General features: G+C 41.2%; 1 long non-coding RNA gene across 1 annotated transcript in view; it reads right to left on the bottom strand.

Annotated features, from left to right (window-relative positions):
- The window catches only part of LOC114551229 (uncharacterized), an 85,707-nt gene that overhangs the window by 14,270 nt on the left and 46,633 nt on the right, over positions 1-24,804 (bottom strand). Inside the window, exon 3 of the long non-coding RNA XR_003691880.1 lies at positions 9,890-9,965. This is a non-coding gene — a long non-coding RNA (uncharacterized LOC114551229). The remainder of the gene's footprint in view (positions 1-9,889; positions 9,966-24,804) is intronic.

Raw genomic sequence — 24,804 nt, 5'->3', positions numbered from 1 at the left:
AGGCACGCAAAAATGGCTCGCTAGCAGTACGTTTAACACGACTCACGAAACTTGGTACACATATGTAACCTGTCAAGATGTACAGAAAAGCTCATTGGAAGCCATACCCTAAACCCAACAGGAAGTCCGCCAATTTGAATTGAAAGTTAGAAATTTGTGCGATTTTAGCCATTTCCACGTCGTACTTTAACAAACTCCTCCTAGAGATTTCATCCGATCAACTTTAAATTCGGTCTGTTCCATCTTAAGACCTTAATTCAATTCAGTTTTATTTACAGTATCAAATCATAACAGAGTTATCTCGAGACACTTTACAGATAGAGTAGGTCTAGACCACACTCTATAAATTCCAAAACCCCAACAATTCCAGTAATTCCCTCAAGAGCAAGCATTAGCAATAGCGAGGAGAAACTCCCTTTTAGGAAGAAACCTCGGCAGACCCAGACTCTTGGTAGGCTGTGTCTGACGGGCCGGTTGGGGGTGTGATGAACAGTGGCAATAATAGTCACATTAAAGATAATGGAACAGTGACTTAGAGATGAAGTTATTAAAAGAAAAACTTTTTGTCATAGGGCGTGGCCGTGGCGGGGTGGCCATTTTGTGCAATTCGCCATTGAAACAGAAGTGGGTGTAACTTGAGTGTACGTTGTCCAACTGGCCTGAAACGTTTTAGGATTCATAAGAGTCCAACCCTGAGGACAAATAAAGGACGATATTTACTTAAAGTCATAGTGCCCCCTAGTGGCAACAGGAAGTAGGCCTAAAAGTCAAGGTGCTACACTTTAACGAACTCCTCCTAGAGATTTCATCAGATCGACTTCAAAAAATTTATTAAAAGCTAAACTTTTCGTCCAACGGTGTGGCCGTGGCGTGGCGGCCATTTTGAGCATTTATCGATGAACGAAGAAGTTGTTGTAACTTTAGTGTACATTGTCCAAAATTTCTCACAATTGACAAGAGTCCAGGCTTGAGGACATTTATAGGCAGAAATTGACTTTTGGTCATAGCGCCCCCCCCTCACTGGAAAAAGGAAATCAGCCTTGAATGTACAAGTATCTTTCCATTAGCTATTTTTTTAGGTTATAGTTTGTTCCAGAATGGTTTTATGGAACTATATCTAATCATGCAACGTTTAAGTTCAGCTCTTTGTAGGAGAATTTAACAGTGCTGCAAACTTTTAAAAGGTCTGTAACGTCATGATATCTCTGATTGGATTGTTTCTTCTATGTTGTTCTTTGTTCTGTATTGTTGTCTGATGTTTAATCTCTTTTTCATATGGGGAGGGGTGGGGGGAGGGGGTGGGAGAATAAACCCTTTGGCTTTCTTCTTTCCCTGCACAAATCCACTTAGCTTTATTGTTTTATGTCTGTCACTGTGATGTTTTAATTTTTGCAAACAAATTATGGTTATGATTTCCCTTTTGGTTTGGTTTAGTGACACCTGTGGCGACGGTTGGAAACAGCAGCGAGCGTGGCTCTCCAAAATACACAACATACACTATTAAATGAAGTTAACTGTTCACACAGTGCAGTAAAATGAGTTTCTTAACCCTTGTGTTGACTTCGGGTCAAACTGACCAGTTTTCAATTTTTGTATTATATCATAAAATATGGGACGTAGAAATAAGTGCTGAAAATGTGTAGAAGAAAAATTTTACAATTTAAAACGTTAGAAAAAGCAAAAACAAACAAAAAAGGCGTAAAAAATCGCTGCTTGAGCGAGCGCGTCTCAAGCAGCTACTCACAAACGTTAAAGAAGAGGAACAACAACCTGTATACAGCGCAGCCAAACCAACTGTTGGCTGAGAGGATTTATCACGTCACATTGTTTGAATGAAGGCGACTACAGCAGACGGTCAACAACGTCCTGAAAACCCGCAAGACAGAGAGACAATAACACAACACGCTGAAAGAAAAATATCTACAAAAGAGTATCCAAATGGGCTTTGATAAGCTGAAAACTACTTCAGAGATGCAGTCAGTTCCTTGAAGAACTTAAACAAGGAACCACCATCATTTGGAATAGAAATCTCATTTGTCTTCTAACAAGAAACTCCAAAACATCGCTGGAAACCAAAGAACCTCCGTTTTAAAATTAATGTCCCACTCAGGGAGCTATACGCAACAGCCAAGCAGTTGTTTTGCAGGATCAGAAACCTTTTGCAATTGCGGAATCGGCGGCCATAGCCGTGTTTTTCAAGAGGATGGAAAGGAGCAAGAATCTCGGCAGCACAGCGTCATCCACTAAAATGGAGACGGAGGAGGAATGGGAAGAAAGGCAAAGACAAGTTCGACCGGATATTCAATGTGGCATCACATATGGGACACATAAGCTCCATCCTTTATAGCCTCTGTGTGTGTGTGTGTGTGTGTGTGTGTGTGTGTGTGTGTGTGTGTGTGTGTGTGTGTTTCAAAGTAAGATTCTTGGTGCATTTGAGGGTGCCACAGGTTTGAGGCAGATGGGCTCTGTGTCAGCCATGACAGGCGGCCAGGCTTCCTCTTGCACATTCTTGGAAAACACACACACACACACACACACACACACACACACACACACACACACACACACACTTCTCTGATCAGGTAAATCTGGAAAGTTCTGGGGGATAAATTCCGCCCGAGGCTGTGAGTTTTGTGACTCGGCCCCATCTGTCACAGATCTTCGGCGGCCTCGGCTGCCAGGAGGGACCACACCTCCTCCTCCACCGCCGCCGCCACCTCCTGCTCCTCCTCTTCCTCTCGGAGAGAGAGGGAGAAAAACAGAGTGGAGGTGCAGGGGGGAGTTGCGTTGCTTTTGCAGCGATTAAATACGTAAAGATTACAGTCTGGTATTTGTCGAGTGGTGTTTACCTGTGTTGCTCTGCTGCACGCGCAGAAAGCAGTCAAGGTGCTAACTTCAATGGAAAATATCAGCCAATGAAATCTAAATCCCTCCGTACTGTAACCGCTCAGCTTTCAGGAGCTTTCTGAGGTCAAAGGGTCTGGGGGGGGCCGTGAAAGAGGATTTTTGTTGCATCATACTCACGACAAAGTTATTATGTGATTGTTATGTGATTAAGTTTGTTTCTTGAGATGAAGTCATTAAGTGTCAATGACATCACAGTTTGTCTTTTTCTAAGTACAATTCTGCAGCATGACACAAAAACATAACATTTCCACACGATGTATTAAGAATATGTCAAAACGGAAGGAAATAACTTTGCAGGGGTATTATATCAACGATCAACAATCCAATCACAACTAACATCGTGGCACATAGTCCTCCTAAAAATCTGGCCACATAAAGGTGTTCATATAAAAATACCATATTTCAAATGTGTTTTCACTCCTATCAATCTAGAAGGTAACAGCTAACAAGCTAATAGGTTTAGCATCCTATGGACGCTCGTCTTCTTTCCTAACAAGTCTTCACAGCCGGATTTTATCGAGCTGAAAGTATGGATGTTTTTCAATGGAATCATATCTAATGAAATCATATATGGAGATATCGTGATATACAATCACGTTGTCTAAATTGATAATAAGCACATACTGACTCCATTTTCTCAGAAAATCTGTTAGAATATCATTGTTAGAATTGCAGATTTGTTTCAACATCACACTGTTTTTGTGCACACATGTATAGGGCTGAACGATTAATTGCATTTGCGATAATATCGCGATATGTTAAAACGCGATTTCCTAATCACAAAGGCTGCGATTTGGTCTCGATTTGATGACTCGCAAGAGCAAATCAGTCTGCACTACGCAGAGAATGCATCAACTTAGCACGCTAACGCTACACTGTACCTTGAGCTGATCTCTGTCATTCAAACAATTCTGACTTGAAGTTTAAATCTTTTACAGCCAGTTTAATAAAATGAAGGGTTTTGCTCGGGCACGAGTCCATACATGCAGTTAATGGATACAGGCACGCAGAACTGAAGGCTCGGTCGGCAACGAGCTAGCTCTGATTAGCGGTTAGCTCCGGTTAGCGGTTAGCTCCGTTATAAAGATATGAGTGGAGGAGCTGCCACTGAGAGGGGTAACAACCAGACTGATAAATGACGGTTCGGGGAGCTTTCACAGCAGCGTGGCCGCGGTGTTTCAACGGTTTTATTAGTACAGTTAATCCCACGGCAAGACCAGCAGCAGCTAACGTAACGATAGCCTCTCTGAGCTAGTGCAGTGTTGACTGTGTCATGCACACGGCACGCAACTTCACGAGGGGGAGGGGCTGGAGGCAGCTCCTCTCTGTGCACTGTAAAAAAATGTGTGTATGTATATGTGTGTGTGTATATATATATATATATATATATATATATATATATATATATATATATATATATATATATATATATATATATATATATATATATATATATATATATATATATATATATATATATATATATATATATATATATATATATATACACAGTATATGTGTGTGTGTATATGTATATATGTATGTGTATATATGTGTGTGTATATGTATATATGTATGTGTGTATATATATATATATATATAATATGTATGTATGTGTTTTTACTTATTTAACTGTCTAGTGTGTAATTGTGTGTTGTTCATACTATACAATGATTTATTGTTTGTCTTTGTTGAATAATACAGAAGACAAAGAGCTTAAAAAAATAATCGAATATCGAATCGCAATCGCAGTATTTGGGGAAAAAAATCGCAATTTGATTATTTTTAAAAATCGTTCAGCCCTACACATGAAGACATAGTCAGTATATATACTTTCACTAGAAACCGTTTGATAATTATTTATGTAAGATCTCATTTTGTGAAAGCACCAATTGTCAACCCTACAATATCGATATTGATGTATTTGGTTAAGAATATCGTGATATCTGATTTTCTGCAAGGTGAACTTTGTACACGTTCCATTTGGAATGACAAGTCTGGGCTCTGTTCTATGAAAACACCACAGACGTCACCAAAACAGACCAAGAGAAACAGACAATGAAAGCTATGAAGAGCATGTGAATGACCACTGCTAATCAGCTACATATCGGCAGCAAAAAACCATGGCAACCACAAGGTTAGCCTCCTGTTGTAGAGTTAACTTATCCTGTTGTCCTCGGGTCTAATCTGACCCGTTTTAAACAAGTTTCTATATCAGAAAAACCAAATTTTTTAACTAAAGAACGTGGATGGTTCCATACAACGCTCTTCACAAGTTAAATAAATGATCAGTTCAATACTTTCACTGAATTTGGGTGTTTCCTTCAATTTTATAGCATGTACAGAAAAATTGATAATAGAATGTTGAAAAATGTAGGAAAAAAAATGTCAAAAAAGCAGAAAACAATGACAAAAATATCGGGAAAGCTGACATTTTTTTGAAAAAAGTGAAAAAAAAATTCTGGAAAATCTTCAAAAACATCAGGAAAAGTGACAAAAACATGGGAAAAGATTTTTAAAAAAAACGTCAAAAATACCAGAACCAAACAGTGTTCAACAGGGGAAGACAACACAAGGGTTAACTTATTCAACACAAACATTTGTGTCCTGACAAAGCCCTGCGAGCAGCACAGCGAGGGTTAACAGCGGCTCGGAGGAAATGCCTAATTCATCCTCTCTGGTTCCTCTCCGAGCTATTTCCTGTTTTACGAGCCCTGCGAAGCACCGCCAGATCAGCGAGCACAAATCATCTCAATATAGACTGACTTTTTTTTGTTCAGCTGATGAATCCAGAAAAAGATCTAATGTGCGCAGCAGAGGAAGGAGCGAAAATTCCACAAAATGTCGAGATTACGAGGAGCCAGCGGTGAGGAGGTCAAAGGTCAGAATCGTAGTGTTCGGGGACATGCATGTACGAAGCAATCCTGTAACTCCTGTATGTTATAAATGATGAAGTGTGGCAGAGGTGATGAACATTAAAGCTAATGTTGCTCTGCGTCTGCTGGAGTTGTTAATAGGCAACTTTGCTATTAGCTCAACACAGTGGCGCCGGCTGCCGTAATCCTGTACACACTGTGCGTACATTTTTTTCTGTGAGACTATCTAATGATAACAATGTGTAAATGTGCAAAGAAGCACCAGCCGACTGCAGACAGTTCTGCTCTCTGCTCTGTTCACAGTATTCATTTTCTCAGTAATTATACGTTATTTCACCAACAACCCATCCACTATTAATCCCAACGTTCGTGTTTATGACTCGGCCCGTAGATAAACTGGTTGCTGGACGGTGAGTAGCCTATCGCTGAACCCACGGACGGAGCATGGTGTTTGATTTGTGCGTGTTAACATGAGCATGAACACTGCGGTTATGAGGCTTATCTCGTTGTTGATCATATTTAGGATATGATGTTTACACACAGAGAAATCAGGTTATTCATATCTCCCTACAGGCTTGCTGACACCTGTCCTTTCTCCCTCGCTCTCTCCCTCCCTCACTCTTCTCATACACATTGAATATTATAAAAACAGCTGATTTCTGGCACAGTAAACCTTCTTCTTTTGTGCATACAATGAATTTGAATCCTGCCGGCGCCACTGGCTCAACATATTAACTTTACTAACTGCTTGGGGCCAGTCCTGGACGCTGCCACAGTAACATTTTAATCAGAATGAGGTAAATGTGAGGTGACAGAGCGTTTCTGGACTATGTCTTTCATTATGGTTCTTGATTTATTCAGGTTTTAGTGCAAGCTGTCACTTCATCTACCATTCGGCGTCTTAATGTTTGCTGGATTTAGGTCTCTTTCTTTTCCAAAATTTCTGCTGTTGAGTAGAAACCTCGCATCTCCATGTCTAGACCTCAGAAAAATCACCTTACTAGAATATCAAATATCACGATATTTTTTACCAAATGCCTCGATATTGTAGTGTATATGTATATATGTAGTGTGTGTAGTGACTAACGGTGCTTTCAAAAAATATTAACAATGAGATATGTGATAAATAACCATCAGTAATGTGGATATAGTGACTATGCTGTGTGACTATAGCCTTATTCCACGTGGAATAGGGCTATAGTCACACAACATCACCGTCAGCCCTCGTACATAGCCGCGGCGGCGCCCACACAGCATCACCGTCAGCCATGGGACGAAGCCGTGGGGAGCGCGTCGACTCGGGGACGGAGGTCTCTGGTCGGGCAGCGGTCCAGACTAGGTTGGCCATGAAAGGGGCGTCCACAGCCCCCCGCCATCCCATATCCGTCTTTGCGAAAGGGATAAAAAGGCACACAGGAAACAAAATTGGAAAAAAATGACCCGCCAAATCACAGACATGTCAATTTACACGGGGACCAATATCCTCGGGGTTCGTCCAAATATGGTAGGTCCTTTGCAGGGGATTTTTTTTTTTCCCCGCACAGGATCAAGATCAGAGACAACCTCCATAATTGTTATAAATGACCTGAGGTCAACAGGTAATACTATTCCCATGCGAATAGGGTTAGGGTGGGTAAAGACAAATAATAGAACAGTCTGTTCATCACTCTACTGTAACGCAGGCTTTAAAACCAGGAAAAGACAACACTTGTCATATTACGATATCCAACATTTAAGAGGATATCTTGTCTCATAACAAGATATCGGTTTATATTGATATGTTGCCCAGCATTGCTGAACTTGACGGCAACACATTTTGGTTTCCTTAAGCTGCTTTTGAAAGGTTTAAATGAGCCAGATAGTTGTGGCCTTTTCTGGTCTCTGCAGAGCAGCATGTTCTCTTTATACTGAAGCTGCTACATTCAAAATGACCAGAAGTGGAGTTGTGAGGTTTATCACAGAAAAGTGGGGGAGGGAAACAAGACAGTGGTGGATGTCTCAGTTTTTGGAAGAAAACTCTGCAAACGTTCCTTGGAGTGGATGCGATGAGGAGATGATGAAACAGACGGGAGGTTTTACACGCGACCAAAAATCTGCCAACAGGAGCCAAGCAAAAGCAAAAAAACTACAGCAGAGGCCAGGAGAAGAAGAAGAAGAAAACACAGGCCTCTTTCAAATAAAAAAAAAATAATTAAAAACCAAACAAAACAAATTATTGGAGAAAAGGCAGAGGAGTAAAACCCTTTTTTTCCTTCATCTTTTCTGACAAACTAACTGATGAAGAAAGTCTGGGGGTTGTTGAGGACAAATCTCACTAAGAAAAGTGAAGAAAAAAAAAAGTGCACCTTATGAAACATATGGACATTTGGCACATTTTTTTGGCACGTGCTTAATAGTTCCACTCCGAAAGTCAGATTCTGTGGTTTTGAAGCGCTGCCGCTGCATATGGAAGTGTTAAAGTTTTTGTCACCTTTAATTGACATCATATTGCGTCGCTTGAACTTTGAAAAAGTCGTGGTAAACACTTTTCCCCCACCGGGACGCATCAACCCGTGTGGGGAAAAGCCTCCCTGTCGCTGCTGCGTTCTGCTGTTGGACGAGACACTGTTTAACAGTTTCAGCCAGGAAGGTTCTCGTCTTTGTCTGGTTTGTCTGTGAAGAGAGTAGCTCGCGGTAATGCAGGGAGTTTGTGTGAAAGAAAGGAGAAGCTAAGTGCACTGAAACGGCATACGACATCAAAATTAGGACTGTGTGAAATGGAATAAGTTATCAAAACTCGCTCAAAATGAGGTAGGTTGACTCTCCCTTCTGGGCTCGGCGCAGAGCTTTGTAAAAACACAAGATGTGGGATGTAAAAACTGTTAGGAGCCGGCTCTCCCTTGGACATTGGTTTTTCAAAACGAGGGGGTGTGGGCGGAGTGACGAGACACATGATTGATTAATGACTTACTTTTCCACTTAAAGGCCACAGCTACTTTTTGCTCGTGTTCATTTAACTTTAATTTATGGAGGGAACGCTAAGGTAAGGCTGGATCGGCGCGCGTCAGCTCACTCTGGAGACAAGGTTGGTGTCAAGAGAGCCTCGGTTGTCTTGGTAGGGAAGTGCGTGTGTGTGTGTGTGTGTGTGTGTGTGTGTGTGTGTGTGAGTGAGTGAGTGAGTGAGTGAGTGAGTGAGTGAGAGAGAGAGAGAGAGAGAGAGAGAGTGTGTGTGTGTGGATGCCTTCTGACTGCGCGTATGAGGCTGCATCATAAATAATGCACTCCATCTAAAAAGGGAAGGCTCTCCAATTAATGCACAGACAAAATGGAAAATGTACAAAAACACAACTTTGCACACAGCAAAATTCTCTTTTTTTGGTCCCTTCTCGCCACCCTATTGTGTACAAGTACTCTGTATCACCTCAAGAAAGTCCAAGAAAGAAGCAAAAATTTGTTTTTTTGGAGCCTTTTTAAGCACCAGTGTGCTACATTCTGGTCTGTTGTGTTTTAAATCCAGTTTGCGCAAGTCTAGTGTTGATTTTAAAAGTTTAGCATACCAGACTACCTATAAGAAGTCTCACTTAAAAAAAAAAAATCCCATTGATCCCATTCTGCTTTTTGCACATTGCCATTCGTTGTTTTTCTGCAGCTTTTTACATTTTCGTGATGGTGCTCTCTGCACCCCAAGTTGCTTGAAAATTAGATTTTCCAAATGTCAGAGGGATTATTTGGTTAATTAAAGGTTAAAGACGTGAAAAAAGCAAGTTGTTTTTGGTTTCTTATTCTCGTATCCAAAAGAGAGAAATATCCTCCTTACGCTTTTCTTTCTTTTTTGTCATGACATTATTAAATGTGTTTATTGTCTTGTGTTGCTTTGGTAATACAAAAAAATGTGATTCTGGGCAACAAGAGGACAAAAAAAAGAAAAAAGAAAATGTATGAACTTGAAAGGAGACAAAATGAACCCCATTTGCTGCTTTAAGATGTCAGAAAGAGGAGTATATGTGATGACATGTGGAGTGTGGCTGTTATTAGGACTAGTTCCAACAACCTGACAAGTTATTTAGGTATGCATGGCTTACTTTTCCTCTTCATAAAATTCACATTCACTTATTTGCACGTAGTACCTGAACATGTGTTAGTGAACTTCCTCGTCTCTGCTAAAAGCCCTCGGCTCTGCTCAGGTGTGTGTATCCAACTCGGCTGCGGGGGAACAAAATACAAATGCATATTTTATGGAACAAAATCCTCAAAGCCAAACCTAGATATTAGTCACTTTAGTAATTAAAAATGTATATTGCTCTGTGCCGTCTCACGTTGTGCATTATTAACGACAGATTTTTTTTTTTCTTCTTCTTCCCCTCCTCCTCTTCTTCTCAAACTTACATCGGCTCAAAAGGATTTTTAATGCAAAACACTCCCTCGGAATGACTGTGTGCACTTTGCTCGACTCCTCCGGGTGAATTAGCAGACTTGTAGCAGAGGAGGAAAAACACGGTGAATTTGTATTGGCAGGAGTTCCTGCACAGGTGCCTCAGACAGGGTGTGCTGGAAGTACGGCAGAGAACATTTGTTGGAGGGGAAAAGGCTGCCGATAGTGAAACACGGGGGAGTACATGATATACCTGGGCTGTAACACTAACGACAAGTAGTATCATTACTAGGGGTCGACCGATTATCGACCCTGGCCGACTATCGGAGCCGATATTTGGCAATTTTGTAGATTATCTGTATCAGCGTTTTATTTGATTACCAATACAGTTCATTCATTAAAAAGGCCGCTACTTTGACTCCGCTACAGCTCTGTTAGCAGTCTGCCACACCTGCAAACAAAGTCCCCAAAAACACACTTCATTCAAAGTCGACAGACACAAAATAAAACCACTACAACAAAAGGCTACTATATAAATCTAATTATTTCATAAGTGGGTCCTACGTATCTTTACTGTGGATATTCAAAACTAAAAAGTATGGAATTACAAGCCACTAATTTCTTCAAAAGACGACCAATTATGAATCAAAGTGAGCCGAGCAGCACAGATGCTGGCAGTGATTACACTTAAAAAACACACACACACACACACACACACACACACACACACACACACGCACACACACGCACACACAAGTGATATACATGTACTGCCTGTGAATGCACGTGCATGAAAACACACAGCAGTTGGTTTGGTAGCAGACCCTTTCATAGCGTCGCATAAAGTTTACACTGCCTAATCTATTACCCTCTAAATGGGATTTTAATTGAATTGGCGTCAAAACGACAAACAATGACGCCTCTGTTGCAATTAATAAAATCACAGTGCGGAATCTATGAGGCTTGATATGAACCTCCATTCAAATCAAGTTCATTAATGTAAATGCAAGCCATTCAAAGAGGCTCCCAATTTTTCAATCGCACCCCCACCGCCCTGCCGCCCTCCCCTGCTTGATGGTTTGATTTTTGAAAAGGAGGCCCGACAACAGAGAAAGAGAGGGAAATCAGATGGCATGGTTTTGTTCTGATAAAGATAAAAAGAGGATGACACCTTTATTTTGCAGCATTATGGATAGAGTTGGCAAGTTAACATAAGATAATTGAGCATTATAGATGCATAGAAATGGAAAAAATACCCATAATACAGAAAATAAATGGATGAAAACCTCCAAAAAAGTATTCTTAAAAAATACCACATTACAGATTACCGGTTCTAAAGTCGAGAGAGAGCTGAACAAGCAGTCATGTCTATCAATATTGAGAAAGACCATTACTCTTTTTTTACAAAGCGGCTACACTGTTTTTTTGTGTTTTTGTTTTTTTTTTTTTTTTTTTAAATGAGAGCCTTCTGCTACCAGTGGCTGAGTAAATACAATGAGGTGATTAAAAGGGGGGAATGCTTTAAGCGCGGCGCTAATTAAATGGGTATGCTAATGCTGTCATACTTAGCAGATGGAAGAAGAATTACTTAAGTGTAATGCACATGTTATGGTATTTTCGACATGACATGGAGGCTCTCGTGGGATCGCTTGCTGCCGTCACGTCGTGTTTCACAACTACTCCACACACACACACACACACACACACACACACACACACACACACACACACACACACACACACACACACACACACACACACACACACACACACACACACACACACACACACACACACACCCCTTCAGTGACACCATCTAGCCTGCAAACTTGCGAGTGTGTGACCGTAGCCACTCATATGCATACAGTGACTGACACACACACACACACACACACACACACACACACACACACACACACTACAGATTTAAATCGTATGTGTCGTTTCAGAGCGCTGTCAGTTATTTTGGTGAGAGGAAGTCACAGTTCAGAGTCGCTTCATGTATGTAGAGATGTAGATGAGTGGAGAGGATTTTTAAGTGAAATGGGGGGGGGGGGGGGATACAGACTTTGGTCCCACTGTCTTTTCTGGCACATTTCATCACAGATTGAAGTTTTAGTTGTACAAACATTTCTATAAACCAGAGCTGCTGGAGAGACAGAAATAATCCGATTGGCTGACTGACTGAAATTCAAATGGGGGGGCAAGAGCATTGTGTCTGCCGTCCATCAGAATTTAAAACACATCACACAACTTTTCTTCAGTACACCAGGCATCATTGTGTGCTTTATTCAAACAAACCTATTAAAAAGTGGAAAGAGTCATGCAACTTGTTTCAATTTGGATGGACTTCTATTAAAGCACACACTGGTCTGCACCACGCTGTGTGGGCTTTCTCAAACATACATAGAACTCACTGAAATCATGCAAAAGGGGCAAAAAATGCTTGCTCTTGGATTGGAATTGTTGGGTATTTGTAAATTATAGAGTGTCTTTATATGTAAAGTGTTTTGAGATTACTCGTTATGATTTGATACTAGAAATAAAATTGAATTGAGACTGTGTCAGAAAGGTTTGGATCATCTACAGCAGCGCTTCTCAAAGCCCGAACCCGGCCCGTACCTCGTGTTATCAGTACAAACCTTACCAAGTTGAACTTTTTCTATTTTGAAATAGACCTATAAACTGTTAGTGATGTTGAATAAATGTCAAAAAAGGCGACAACATTTTCAACAACATTCTTTTGTGGAAATGATGAAAAAGGTTAGAAAATGTCGAAAAAAGGCGAAGAAATTGTTGAAAAGCGTAAAAAAGAAAGAGATAAATACTTTGAGAGAAAACGGCACAAAAGTCGAGAAAAAAACGTCTTTAAAAAGTGATAAAAACCTCCTTTTGCTGCATGTAGGTACAAAAATAATAATTTAAAAAAAAAATGGTACCGGTAACAAATGTCCATGTAACGGTACCCAAATCGGTGCAAAAGGTTGAGCAGGGAAAACAGAGAAGTCAACCTGAATATGTTGCTTGAAGTTCAAAGTGAGGTGATGAAATGGTATTTTGTTATCGCCAATCGTTCCGGACCTCAGACCTGGAATAAAAATCCCATTTGGACCTTTGAGTGACACGTTTTACACAGTAAAAGGTGTTCCTGTTATTTTGTCCACCCCGTGCGCATTGGTTACATCTAGTAGCAGAGTGTGTAAAAGCTTTCTAAACTTGGCTGATGATGACTTCAGGAAAAAGAAGTCTGGCTGCAGAGGAGTTATCCTCTTATTAAAAGCAGGTGTTGTTCCTCTATTGCACACAATGTGCAGTCCCTCCATAATACTTCACAAAGAAACACACACTGAGTATGTCCAACGTGAGGGAGAACAAAGCTTCCGGTCTTGAAAAAAAGAATCAATTGAAAGCTCCCCAAATGGTCAGGGAGAGCCGGGGGCCCATCAGTCTACTTTCAGTCCAAACTCCGAACGCCTTCATTATCGCCGTTCCCTGCCCAGAGACCAGTCCAGTTAGCCATCACTGCTCATCTACTATATCTGCATGTTTCCCTAATTATGCTCCGTGTTTATTCCCTGAAAGACCAACTTCCAACAGAGATGGCAGGTTTGTGTAATCAAAAGTCTTACTCTCGGGGGTTACCAAAATGCAACCGCCTGTAAATGAAAATTGAATATTTTGGACGCTCATCTGGGGAGGCACCATTAGCGTGAAAGAGTTCTGACATTTGTTTATTCCTGGAGCTTTTCTGAGCTGCTGATGTCAGAGGAAAGCCACAGAGATATGCAAAAGGTAGGATCCTTTTTACAAGTGAAATGAATACTTGTTGTGCGGCCGTTAAGAAAACATGGGGTGAAGAAATATAGTCAAAGCGCAAATGACCATGTTAGCTTCAGAGGAAATACAACTTACACTTTTAACATCATAGGAAGTCTGCAATTTCCCATAGTTATGCAGACGACACACACATTTACATAACGGTATCGCCAGGGGACTATAGTCCAATACAAAAACTGACTAAGTGCACTGAACGAATTAACGACTGGATGTGGCAGAACTTTCTTAAATTAAATGAAGAAAAAACGGAGGTGGTTGTTTTTGGAGCTAAAGTGGAACGATTAAAAGTCAGCGCTCTGCTTCAAACGACAATGTTAAAAACACAATGCCTGAAATCTTGGTGTAGTCATGGACTCAGACCTGGATTTTAACAGCCATATTAAGACAATTACAACATCAGCCTATTACCACCTTAAGAATATATCAAGGGTCAAAGGACTTATGTCTCAGCAGGATTTGGAAAAACTTGTCCATGCTTTTATCTTCAGTAGACTTGACTACTGTAACGGTGTCTTTACAGGTCTCCCTAAAAAAATCAATCAGACAGCTGCAGCTGATTCAGAACGCTGCTGCTCGAGTCCTCACTAAAACCAGGAAAGTGGATCACATCACTCCAGTACTGAAGTCTCTACACTGGCTTCCAGTGCCTCAAAGAATTGATTTCAAAATACTTTTACTGGCGATATATAAATCACTAAACGGTTTAGGCCCAAAATACATTTCTGATCTGCTACTACACTATGACCCACCCAGACCTCTCAGGTGGTCTGGGACAGGTCTACTTGTTGTCCCCAGAGTCAGAACTAAACAGGGAGAAGCAGCGTTCAGTTTTTATGCTCCACATATCTGGAACAAACTCCCAGAAAACTGCAGGTCTGCAGCAACTCTCAGTTCTTTTAAATCAAGGCTGAAGACCTATCTTTTTGATGTTATGTTGCCTTTCTTGAAATAACTGTTCATTTCTTATACTGCGCTGTAACTTTTATTTTCGTATTTTATCGGTTTTCAATGTTTTAATCGTTGTTTAAACCATGTTGCTGAAATGTGCTATACAAATAAAGCTGCCTTGCCTTGAGACAGAGACCAATGTATGCCTTTTTCAGAAAGAAAGAAAAAAAAACAAAAAAACAAAAAAAAGACATGATTTTCCAGTCAGTAAACATATTAATAACCCACAAGGTCACAATGCAGGCAACAGTATTTAGGAAGCCACGGAAAAAAGCCCACCGATTATCCAGTTTACGCAAAATTGAGTGCAACTTCTATCAAACTGAGCGCTTTTGTTGTTGACATGAAGATCAAATTGGGTAAACGGTGTTTTTTGGAAGCTTTAGGCATGTAGAAAAGAAAATAGTCAGCCTAAAACGCTTTGACACAAATATCAAAACAGCTATTTGTTTTGCATTTTCAGGTCCATGATTTAATATAATTTTTTTCTTCAAGCACAGACAATGTGACAATCTCGTACAAAGATAACGGGCTCCACTGAAAACCTTTTGCCATCAAATGAATATCACACACTAAAGAGATCAAACAGTTTATGCAAATCGGCGAGTGTTATTCATTTTATTGTTTTTACTTCGAAAACTGTCAAAGTCTGGCTCTGCCGTCATACAGTTTTTCATATACTAAAGACAACTTTAGGAATGCTCCGGTAGTAGGGCTTCACGATATGAGGAAAATATCTAATTGTGATTATGTTGACTGATATTACAATTGCGATATGATTCACAATATCGGAGGGAATGATCATTGTCATCGTTGTCATTTTCACCCAAAAATAATATTTACAATAATAAAGTGATAAGGGTGTGATTTTGGCGAGGATCTGTACCAAACAAAGAGGTTTTCTTTAGTCTGTAGGACAGGATGTGTAGGTTGGCCCGTCTCTGCAGCACCACAATACTTTCTCAATGGTTTAACACATATTTTGCTTTTCGATAAAATTAATTGTGCAGCCCTATCCGGTAGCTCAAAGATTACAGCTTGACAGCCACATAACTACAATAACGTCCCTGCTTCTATTCCAGCCAGGGACTTTGTTGCATGTCACACATACCTCTTGTGTGCATCACGATGCGTCACCTCTTCAATATTATTATATATTGCTACACATGGTTTTCATCAACAAACTCAAGCTGTGTGTGAACTCCCCTTTTTATTGTATCTGCTCTTGAAAAAGACACTTCCTGAATGTAGCGGAGGCTGAACACAGCAGACAAAAGGCAACAACAACAAAAAGCAGCTGACGGACCCAATCCAATTAACCAGCAGCCTGAAAAATCTATGAGCTCTCTGCCTCGGAATATGACAACGCCACAGCATCAGAGCAATATTACCTCACTTAGGTATCCGACATACTGACACAAAGACCTGAGTCTTGCAGAAACAGAACTGCACCATACCTAGACCCAATTATTAGTATGATTTGGGGCTGGATCCGAATATTCGATCGATGGGCAGGTATTTGTTGTTTTTTAAACGTGTGTTACTTTAGCTCAATTACCAATGATATATGCATCATTTATGGTTCATATTTGCCATTTACCCCTGTTAGATTACATTTATGATCATTTTCATTTTTTGTGAGAAAACAAGGAAATTCAATTATAAAAAAAGTAAAAAAAAAAACAAGAAACAAGATTTTGGATCATTATTGGTGCTTATTTCTTATAACTTAATCAGAACAGGTGAAAGTGCTTGAAATGTAACAATGTTGTAACTTTGTGTGGGAATAGCAGTGCAGAAAGACAACATAGTTTCATATTTAAATACACTCGGGTCCAGTAGAACCGAACTCCTCATATGTGATAGTTATGTGTAGGGGGGGAGTGTACCGTGTGCAGTCAATGAAAATAAGTAATTTTGTATGTTCTTCACAGAAAATGAGCCAAGGCCAATGAGTTTGAGTCAAAAGGAATAATAAACAGCATAATTTTTCTTTTAGCAAACATTGAAAATGGGTCCCACAGACCCGAACACCGCACCAGGGTTAAGCTGCTTGCTGCTGGCTAATTTATGCAGCGCGGTGAACAATCATGTGACCGGCTATGGGACTCGTCAGTCTAGGCATCGCGGCGTGCGAGCCCCATAACGTTGCAGTAAACAGGAAACATCACTTGCTACCGCTGTCACAAAAACATTTTAAACACTATGAAGGATTGTGTGTAACAACAGGTGACTGCTTCATCTCTCACTCTCTCTTTTTCCTTGAAATTAAGTGGCCTTCAAGTGCGATGGGAAATGTTGCTTTCCCCCGCTGCCGCCACCGAAACTTCGAAGCTCGAAAAATGGTATTCGGTCCAGGCCTAGTATAATTTGGACCCAGCGTGACTCGGTTCCCTGGTCGATTCAGCCATCGGACTCAAATGATCATGGTCACTCAACTCGAGTTAAACCTTTTATTCAAAGTGCTGATTGGCGGTGAACTTAGAAGCGCTTCGGCAACATTCGCAAGTTTGTTAGTGAGCAAAGAAGGAAAGATCTGACATTTTGACACTTATCAACGCAGCTATTTTAGATTTTGTAGCTCTATTGAAATAGTTATTATTCTTCCCACTGATGGTCAAATTTAGAACATATGAGCATTTTACTTGATAACAATCACCGAGGACAGATTGTCTCAACCAAAAACACTTTGCCATCAAATTGAACATCACAGGCTGATGAGATCAAACAGTGGATGACAATCTGAGGGTGGATCTTTTCTTTAAACTGTCAAACTCTGGGTGTGCACTGTGTCACGGGCGTTCTCTCCCACACGCAGCGGAATAAAAGACAAAACAACATGAATCAGAGACAGGGAGCCTCCAGGGCTGTTTTTTTTTTATATCATGCTCACATTGCAAGTACAACCTGGAACAGAGGCTTAACACGGTGAGATCAGCAGTCTGCCTCTATGTTGGAGGATCAAACGAGCACACAAGGTGAGGGAACTCCACTCGGTCTGGATTTCCCCCTGCAGAATAGCCTGCGGCACAAAAAAAAAAGGAAGAAAATGCCCTCACAAATCGAGGGGGCGATAGAAGGCTGTAAGGCACATTAAAAAAAAGTCACGTTTGGAACCATTTGGAAGGGGAAGTTAACCAAATATGAGTGCGGCGTAATGTTCCTTTAAGCTGTCATTTAAACTCATACCTATCATCAGTCGTGGCCTTAGCGTGCGCGGGGGTACTGATGATCCAACGAGGAGCGCACAGTTGATTAACTACGCCCCATCCAAGCGTTGCTTTCTCTATTTCTGTCAGGCCTAATGGCATTAGATCAGTAATTATAAGATTATTCACAGTTCACGCGGGCCTCACTGTTAACTTTTGAGATATGAGACCATTATCTTCTTCTAATCTCTTTTTCTCTGAATTACGGCACAGATTCATATCGCCGCTTTGACGGCTCGTATGTCGCGGCCGTCCTTTAAAACTGGCACACTGTGTCTTTGTTCAGGTTCCTTTCACGGCTTTTGATCACAGACAACTTTCTCTTTTCTGGAGCAGCTTTTGAAAGAAAAAAAAAAAGTGCTCAAGGGAAAGTGTCTACCAGCAGACATGCTATTGGACCAGGACTTTGGCTTCTTACGGTAAATCTACACATTTATGGTGCTCACTGTTAACGCGTCTGCATGAAGGGAGATTGACACTGTATGGTGTAAGCAACAGTTACAGGTCCCTAGTAAATTGCAGTGTGTATATACACACATAGGAGTAGATTTCGGGGAGGGAGATGCAGGGGATATGTCCCGCCCAATATTTAGAATAGTTATCTTTCTCTTTCTCCGTGAAATGAAGCTGCCTTCAAATGCGGTCGGAAATGTCGAGATCTGACAGAAAACAGTAACTGTGTCTACTTGCATTACATCTGGGGGGGTTAAAGAACACACGGGGGCCGTGAATAATAAACATGTGATTTCTTGTGATTTTAAATGTATTACATGTAGGTTTAAACTTTGGAGCTTCTGGCTTTAACAAAGTCTCATTTTACAACAGTTTTGTTGTTGAGATGTACATGATTGCTTAAAAAACTAACTGCTACCAAGTAGAGGTGGGCCGTCATATCTTTTAGACGATAATATCCAAATTGTTGTCTGGACGATATGCAAAATTGGGATATCGAATATTTCATAATTTGTACAATCCGACCCCCCAAACATAAAAAGAGCTTTAGGAAGTTAAAGAGAAAACAAATAACGCACACTATAACCTTCTAAACAATTATATGTAGTGATTTTAATACTGTAGGGGTTTGTTTGACTGTACATTTTGTACAAAATCACGATCGTCCCGCACGAGTGTAAGCTGCTACTAGTTCTTACCTGTGCATTATGACGTTCACTCATGTCAACAAAGATGGCGGTGCGCGATTGTGCAGCGGCTCTCCTGTCGGTATATATTTATACAAGTACGTACAGCCACACTGAACTAATCAATACAGGACTACGATACAACACACTGAACTAATCAATACAGGACCACGATACTACACACTGAACTAATCAATACAGGACCACGATACTACACACTGAACTAATCAATACAGGACCACGATACAACACACTGAACTAATCAATACAGGACCACGATACTACACACTGAACTAATCAATACAGGACCACGATACTACACACTGAACTAATCAATACAGGACCACGATACTACACACTGAACTAATCAATACAGGACCACGATACTACACACTGAACTAATCAATACAGGACCACGATACAACACACTGAACTAATCAATACAGGACCACGATACTACACAGCCGTTACCAGAGCCTTCCAGGCGGCTCATAACATCCCGGAGGAAATAGCCTGACCGAGCCCTCCAGGTTGTTGTCGGCGCTAGCACGCCGAGCTAGCTATCTACCGGCAGAATGAGAAAATAACTCCAGCACGACCAGAGGCGGAGGACTGCATTGTTGTGCACAATTAATGGAGTACAACCTGTAGGATCGTTGCCCAGCACGGCTCACCTGACCTGGAGCCCTGTCGGTAATATACTGACCATTTTATTTACTATGAAAACAGCACACTGCCGTCTACATAGCCCTCGATGCTAAGGTTAGCAAAAGTTTGGTTCACTGCTAACCATAGTGAACAAACTGCAGCGCGATCACCTGGATACAGCATTCAGTGGACTTTTACAAGGCGTCCTTAAAGTCTGTTCCCCTCCAGCTTTCTCCCAGCATGTAGATTGTGTTACTAGAGGGAAGAACACACTAGACCATGTTACTCTAACATCAAGAAAGATACAGACCTGCCCCTCTCCCTCACCTGGGCCAGTCAGGTCACATCCAACTCCTGATCCCAGCATAAATCTTGGTCAGAAGGACTATACAGCCCAGTAGAAGGACTATCAGAACCTGGTCTGACCCGGCCCTGTCCCAGCTCCAGGACTGCTTCCAATAAGGACATGGTTGTGTGCAATATGTTACAGAACAGAGCCCTTTGTTTATTGTTATGATTTCATCTTGCTTGTACATTTTCCCAAGAGAACCACCAAAATAGCCTCCAAACAGGGCTTCTTTTAACTTCTAGAAGAATTTCAAAAATATCGTCTGAATATCCATATCGAGATATTGAAAAAAATATCGAGATATTCATTTTTGTCAATATCTCCCACCCCTACTACCAAGATCTATTAATGTCTGTGATTGGCTGTCTAACGTTAAACGTCGTAGAGACACGCAGGAAGAACGCTACGTTACACAGAGACGGCTCACGTAGTCAGAGCTGAAACATAGATAAAAAGATTTCAGCGTAATGTGTATGTCGCAATTTATTTTTGTTATATAAAATTGGTATTGAAAAAAGTATCTTTTGCTAGCCCTAGCTTTGAAATTACAGTAGTGCATGTGAAACAATGTAGTGTTGAAGGAGAAAATGTTTTTAGGCTGAAACTATATATTTATTTAAATCCTGAATCCATGAAATCTGTTGCAGCTATCGATCAAGGTTGATCTTTGCCAGGATATTTGCACAAAAATTCCTGCCATCATCTGTCTGAGTCTAGAATAAGCACCATCAATGATACAGATGTTATAGCGAGATATAGTCCATGTTCTTTGCACATATTGTCACAAATTTATTTTCATGCAAATAAATGTTTAAATTAGCCTTGCAATTCAACTTCTTTTGCAGAAACCTAAACCCTGCATTTGGATCAAATTGTTGCCCCTCCAGAACATCCGCCTTACCCACTGCAGAGCGCCATGGTTGAACTTCAAGCTATAAAAAGGGATCCGCCCCCATAAGAGGATATAAGTATTAAAAATAAATACGGCCAGAGCGCTCTCTGCGGACCTCGGCAAGTGGACATGTCTCATCTGTATACTGATACAGAGCAATTAAGCAAATTGCATTAACAAAAGGGCCGTAGGGCCGTTTCTCTAATAGTGTATCTCACAACCTCTGGGCTGACGCGGGACTGATTCACGTCATTTATGGCCTGTAGTGTAACAGGTTCAACAGCGTTGTGAGGGGGATAGACAGATAGATAAATATGTAGATAGATGGATAGACTGACAGACAGAATCCCGTGGGGAGCTTCGATGGAGTCTGCAGCATAATGAAAGCAGGAAGTAAACAGCACTTTGGCCTTGTAAGACTACTCTACCTTGAAGTAAAAGTGTTTATGGACCAAACGGCAGCAGCTGACTCTCGGTGATGTTAACCGCCCTCGGAGACAAATAAGCGAAGGCCCTTTTGCGAGGGAGCAGAGGAGGTAAAAGACGAGTGAAGGTAAATCTTTAACAGCTCAATCAGCTCCGAACACATGCGGGATGACAGCGCTGGTTTGTCTAAGGGGCTCGGCTTAATTAGCCTGTGCTTTATTGTTAATGAACTTCATGCAGTTGTTTGCTTGTATAATCAAGGCGAAGAAGCAGAACTGCTAGCTAAGGTGCCAAAAATAAGCTGACAAAAGCACGGGGAGGGGGAGGGGGGGGTGCTCCTCGATTACCCCCGCCTCCCTCCCCCTCCTCACCCACTCTCAAATGGAAAAGCCAACTGCCTGCTTCATAAAACTCGCTTAGCAAGACACTGAGACAAAATGGACTGTAAAGTTCGTTAGATGGAAATATTAAAAAAGAATTAAGCTAATGGAGATAAAATTAAAAGAAATGAGGCAACAAACACTCCACACCAAAAATGGCATCACCGTGACAGCTAGGATTTCTAATGACGGACTGCATTTGGGGAGGGAGAAAAAAAATTAAATGGCATCCCGCGCTTAAATTTCTTTGAGGAGTAATGATCCGAGAACGATGCTCACTCCTGGCACTCGTGGGGGAGAGAGGGGGGGAGGAGGAAAGGAATCTGAAAATAACAAAAAGGAGCATGTGCTGGAGCAAGGTTTAGGTAGCACGTTTGACATTACATTGTGATAGAAAGAGTCCAGATTCCGTTTTTCGGTGATTTAGTCCGATAAAGAAGACAGTCGGAGGCAGAGGCACGCCGGCCTGTGCTTCTGAGGCTACATTTACACGGCTACGTTTGGGTTTTTAAGTTTTGAGCCAAAAGCGATCTCTCCTGAGTGGCCTGAAGAACACGAGGAAGAGATTTGTCACTCAAGAAATTATCGCAGCTGGAATAGGCCTGGGTATCGTTAAAAAAATGTCAATACCGATACCAAGCCCGTGACTTAAAACTAAACAATACTTTTATCAATACCAGTTGTGTACAGTAGCTCATAAACTGATAGCTACTCAACAACGCTTTGTCTCTTACAGACTAACAGACGACAAAAATAAATCTGGTAAAAAAGCATCTTAAATAATTACCTGGAACCATTTTCAAACATTGTACCTCAATCACCATACAAACTCAACACAAACACAAAAATCACAAGTAGTGCTGGATGGGTGGGTTAACTGGTAGTTAGAGTTATAGTCTCTTCTTTTGCCTGCTTTACTCTGTAACGTATTTGTAAAAATTGAAGCAGTTCCATATTGCATATAAATGTCAAGACTTATGCACAAATGCTTTTAATAAAAACTGTTTGAAACAAAAGTTTGTCAATTCTGTCTCAGACAAGGCACGAAGAAAAGCCAATCAGGCACATACAGATTAACGTCCTTTTCAAAATGTAATAAGTCATACTCCACATCTGAATTAAAGCTGCACACCTCCACATGTGCAGACCAGTGTGTTATTTTGACTTGCTGCTTGTGGGAGCAAGCACACAGCTTGAATTATACCACTTTGGGCAAGCTGGCAAAAGATGTGTGTGCAAAAGTTGCACACACACACACACATGCGTACACTCATACACACACTTATACGCCGAGCCTTAAGCATTCAGGGGACAGTCGGGAAACGGAGAAGAAAACATGAGAAAACGAGGGATTTCTGCTTTCTTCCTTCCACAACTTCTTCCGACTTTCTGCGAGTTGCCTCCACGGTTTCCTCGCATGAATTTGCATACGAGGAAACATAGGAGCTTCCCGGGGAGGCTGTCCTTCTGCCGTCACAGTGCTACTTTCCCAGTCTCTATTAAAACAGGCCAAATGTATTACCAAAGTTTCTGAAACAGGATTTCTGCAGTACAGCAGAGGATTAGGCCACTCCTGCTTTAGGATCAAATTGCAATAATTAGGTAGAACATGAAGCCAAAGTACGTGAAACACGTTGGAACTTGACACACACACACACACACACACACACACACAAATCAAGAAAAATATTCCATTTCAGGCAGATTCTCAGAATGAGCGAAATCCTGGATACTGCGAGGCCTTTTCAGCATTGCCAGTTAATCTCCTCAAGGAGAAATGCAAGATGACAATGGCAAAGCACCTCCAATAATTGGTTCCAACAGGCTTACCGTATTAAAACCTGAAATGAGTTCTTCCCCTTTTAAGTATGATCCATTATTTCAATCCGGGGGAGAAAATTCTGTCTTTGAGAATATTAATAACTCCCAACCACGCACTAACATGAAAAAACAGCCCCTTTCTCCTCACCCGTCCCCTTCTTAAAAAGCTCTGTACCTGGCACCGCGGCAAAGGTCCCACCAAGGACGGGCACTTGAAAGCCCCGGTCCTCCCTCTTTCTCCTTCTCACCCCCCCTTTCCCTTTTCTTTTCTTTTTTTCTTTTTCTCTCCTCTCAGGCTTCAGAGCCATCTTGAAGAAGACCTTGAGGCCCCCTTTGTTGTCTTCCCTTGAAACAAAACAAATAGAATTCAGGTCTTTTGATTGGCTTTAGCGAGCAGATCTCGCCACGTCTCGCTCCCGTCATGTGAGCCAGAAGTTGGGACTTCAGAGGAGCGCCCCCGACTCGGCGCTCCTATCTCTGCATTGAAATGAGACCGGCAGGTCTTGAGAGGATGTCTGCCAACTTTCTTTCAACACACCAACCTTGTTACAAAATACAGAGCGTTAAAAACTTAATGCCGTTGTCGCTTTTACTTTTGCGGCAGCAGGAGTGACGGTAGGCTTATTATATCGTCCTAGAAAATACACCTTTTCGGCAAGGATTGTTGTCATTCCCCAACTGATTGGAGGAATGTTTGAATATTTTTGATTACGTCTTCCGCAGAACACACTGCAATCCTCTTTACCGTCCCGGGGGAAATTTAAGTTTTCAACTCCAGGACAGAAGCAGCAGATGACATGTTTCTTTGCTCTTTTTTTTTGTGCATTAATTTAGGACTGTCCTTTTGCTTTGCAGATCTGCAGGAGCAAACACAGAGTTACCCGTGTTTACATCCAACACAGTAGAAGATATGAACAAAAGCTGATGAAAAGAAGACGAGAAAACATTAATAAAAACATCAAGCGCAGGCGTTTGTTGCTTGACTGCTGTGTACATCTTTACACAAGCTTGCATCATTATG

This window comes from Perca flavescens, chromosome 24 (genome assembly GCF_004354835.1).
Source record: "Perca flavescens isolate YP-PL-M2 chromosome 24, PFLA_1.0, whole genome shotgun sequence".
Classification (NCBI taxonomy): Eukaryota; Metazoa; Chordata; class Actinopteri; order Perciformes; family Percidae; genus Perca; species Perca flavescens.
This window is presented reverse-complemented; position numbering and strand designations above follow the sequence as displayed.